This window comes from Mizuhopecten yessoensis, unplaced genomic scaffold (genome assembly GCF_002113885.1).
Source record: "Mizuhopecten yessoensis strain PY_sf001 unplaced genomic scaffold, ASM211388v2 scaffold8387, whole genome shotgun sequence".
Lineage (NCBI taxonomy): Eukaryota > Metazoa > Mollusca > Bivalvia > Pectinida > Pectinidae > Mizuhopecten > Mizuhopecten yessoensis.
In genome coordinates, this window is record NW_018407522.1 from 310,060 (window position 1) to 314,437 (window position 4,378).

Consider the following 4,378-nt stretch of genomic DNA (forward strand, 5'->3'; position numbering starts at 1 on the left):
AATGTACATGGCGGTAAATGTGGGATGTGTGGAGACCCCTATCAAGGAGTGAAAGCCCACTAAGCGGGAGGAACATACGCTACTGGGACGATAGCCGCCTGCTACAACACGTCCGTGACGTCTATTGAGGTCATAGCTGAACTAACATCCAATCACCAGGGAAACTTCGAGTACCGACTATGTGACAAGAATGACGTCAGTAGCCCTATCACTCAGGAATGTCTGGATAAGCACCTGTTGTATTTTACCGGTACTGAAGAGACAAGAGGTTACATAACAACGTCCAACAATGGAAAGTTCAGTTTTAATGTGGACCTGCCCCTGGACATTAGATCGTTATATTGTCGCTCTACTCAACTGAGAAACCTGGTCAACAATAATAGGCTAACCAGTCGCGCTACACTAACATTTGCAGCGGAATATATCCCTGGTAACTGTATGTACTATAAATTAGTTGAATTCCCTAGGCCCGTGTTCATGAAACCGTTCTCATGCTCAAACGTGGATTATGTGCTCAAACCAACTTTCTTGTAAATATTGAAAAACAGAATTTGGCTTGAGTCTCTTCATCTTTTCCCAAATCGTTGACAAAATAAAATTTTATTATTAATTTATAAAAAGAACAAGAAATTAGACTTGAGCACAAAATCCATGCTTGAGCAAGAGAACGGATTCATGAATACGGGCCCCGGTGTTTGTCCTGTGCTGGGACAGGAATTCCTAAAAACATAATCCATTCTCACCATCACATTTATAGGTAACAGCTGGCAGTGTGACGGCGATGGTCAGTGCTGTACTGGATGTGGGCCTCAAGAGCAGTTCTACTGCTGCGCAGACATAAAGATACAGGAAACGTGTCCTTAGCATCCCGTCACCAACGTACACCGACACTCTCGTATACCAACACTCCCGTAAACCTCTCTGCTTTGACAACCGAACACGACAACATTATTATAACTGAATCGCTCTGAAATTGTTTTTCCCTTGTTTAAACAGTTTTATTGTCTGATCAAAATAAAATGATTACAATTTGTGTCATACTTTAAACGGAAAAAAAAACATACCAAAGAAAGTGGATTTACACTCTTCACCTTTCACCCTATCAAGTCCTTTCACCCTATCAAGTCCTTTCACCCTATCAAATCTTTTCACCCTATCAAGTCCTTTCACCCTATCAAGTCGTATCAAATCCTTTCACCCTATCAAGTCCTTTCAACCTATCAAGTCCTATCAAATCCTTTCACCCTATCAAGTCATTTCACCCTATCAAGTCCTTTCACCCTATCAAATCTTTTCACCCTATCAAGTCCTTTCACCCTATCAAATCCTTTCACCCTATCAAGTCCTTTCACCCTAGCAAGTCCTATCAAATCCTTTCACCCTATCAAGTCATTTCACCCTATCAAGTCCTTTCACCCTATCAAATCCTTTCACCCCATCAAGTCCTTTCACCCTATCAAGTCCTATCAAATCGTTTCACCCTATCAAGTCCTTTCACCCTATCAAGACCTTTCACCCTATCAAGTCCTTTCACCCTATCAAGTCCTTTCAACCTATCAAGTCCTTTCACCCTATCAAGTCCTTTCAACCTATCAAGTCCTTTCACCCTATCAAGTCCTTTCCCCCTATCAAATCCTTTCACCCTATCAAGTCCTTTCCCCCTATCAAATCCTTTCACCCTATCAAGTCCTTTCACCCTAGCAAGTCCTATCAAATCCTTTCACCCTATCAAGTCCTTTCACCCTAGCAAGTCCTATCAAATCCTTTCACCCTATCAAGTCATTTCACCCTATCAAGTCCTTTCACCCTATCAAATCCTTTCACCCCATCAAGTCCTTTCACCCTATCAAGTCCTATCAAATCCTTTCACCCTATCAAGTCCTTTCTCCCTATCAAGTCCTTTCACCCTATCAAGTCCTATCAAACCCTTTCACCCTATCAAGTCCTTTCACCCTATCAAGACCTTTCACCCTATCAAGTCCTTTCACCCTATCAAATCTTTTCACCCTATCAAGTCCTTTCACCCTATCAAAACCTTTCACCCTATCAAGTCCTTTCACACTATCAAGTCCTATCAAATCCTTTCACCCTATCAAGTCATTTCACCCTATCAAGTCCTTTCACCCTATCAAATCCTTTCACCCCATCAAGTCCTTTCACCCTATCAAGTCCTATCAAACCCTTTCACCCTATCAAGTCCTTTCACCCTATCAAATCTTTTCACCCTATCAAGTCCTTTCACCCTATCAAAACCTTTCACCCTATCAAGTCCTTTCACACTATCAAGTCCTATCAAATCCTTTCACCCTATCAAGTCCTTTCACCCTATCAAGTATAATCATCCTACATGTAGTTGATCGATTCATATATCATGAGCATATGGAAATTACATGAAGATTAGATTTTGAATAAAAGACGTGTCCCTTCTGCAAATATTTGTTTCAGTGATATGTAATGTTACCTTTGCAGTTTTTTTCTGGGTCATGAATGAAGTTATAGATTGAGGACTGTTTGTCGTAAATCACAGTCCCAATAGTATAAAACAGTCCCAATGGTATAAAACTGACTTGTGTTACATCTTGTCTGTCATATGGAATGGTAAAGTTGTACTCTGTGTGGCTTTCTTCCCAGACGTACTTTTTGTCCGCCCTTATTTCTTATTTTAGTGATGTTTTACGTCACAAGTTATAGTTGACTTTGCAGGTTGCCTGTCAGTCCTCGCGGCTAGTTGTAACTGTTTTATCCCGACAAAGTTAACATGAAATATAAAGAAAAATGGGGAAAAAATATAATTACTGTAATACATACAAGAATTACATTATATTATAATTCATAAAAAAACAGAATTATGAATACTTTTAATTCATATAAAAAAAATGCATATACTTTTTTGTACGCACAAAAACAGAATTGCAATACTATGATACATCCTATATCATTAATATTGAAAATGTTAGGAATATCTTTCTATTTTGGTCGGATGATGCTGCGATAACTCCAGTTGACATTGATGCTCTGTTGCAAAAAAGGTAATTCAAATGTGACAAATTATAAACATGCCAATCCAATCAATAAATAGATGTATATATATGACTTAAGTTATTGTACATTGCTATAAGTTATAATATGACGAAATGTATTATCGTATTTACGTGTCATATATATGTGTTTATGTTTGTAGAATCTCAAGTCTTGTCAGTGTAAATGAATCCAATCATTCAGAAATTATTTTTTAACTCGACCAATATATAATACCAAATTTTTTATCGACATATCAATTTATTCCGCAATATTTTGTGAACCTTAGCGATATTTATGCTTCAGAGCAAATGCAATACAGAGTCCTCCATATTGATCCGTTTTGGAAATAGTCTAGATTGTCAATTACAAGTTACAGATTCTTAATTGTTTAACAAGGACGCTCCTGTTCATAATAATGGCTAGACATTTAAAAAAAGGATGACTCGCCATTTAACTCATCGCGTTTTAATGTTTCGAATCTTTCCACTGCCATACATCATACCAAACAGAAGGAATGCATTCGTTCTGTTATTATGAGAGCTTTCTGTTCGGTGAAAGAACGGCGATATAGATAAATGTTTGTAAAATATTTTGGAGCAAAGTTTGTGAAAAGCACAAAAGCCAAAATAAAACTATACTGAGAATGATATTGCTAGAATGAATGAGTTCCTGGTTGATCAATCTTTATAAAGTTCGGTGGCCAGCAGATTGTCAGTAGATTGTAGGCATTCTTATGGGAATAAACTGTGTCCCTCTTCTGGCCGAATTATTTTGTTTTATAAGGCTGAATTTATTGATGAGCTTATCAGGACATGTAACAAAAACCTAGCCAAGTCCTATAACTTCACACGCAAACGTATTGACGATGTTCTGTCTTTAGATTGTAAGAGGTTCGTTGATCACATCGATCGTCTGTACACTCCTGAGGACGAAATACCGAGCCCCTTCAGACTTTTCTATTTAAGCCGCTTGACTCGATCTTTACTTACAACATGACAAACAGTGACGGCTTAGTGCAAAACTGTATGATAAGAGGGACGATTTTTAACTTTCCGATCGTGAAGTTTCCCTTTCTTGATAGTAACCTGCTTCCCCTATCTACGATGTTTACATATTTATATGCTGTAGATTCGGTATCAAAGAGCTTCCCAAAACATCATGATTTCCGTGATAGATGTCGACAGCTGACGGACAAACTTACAACACAGGGTTTCCGTGATAGATGTCGACTGCTGAAAGACAAAACTTACAACACAGGATTTCCGTGATAGATGTCGACTGCTGACAGACAAACTTACAACACAGGATTCCCGTGATAGATGTCGACTGCTGACAGACAAACTTACAACACAGGATT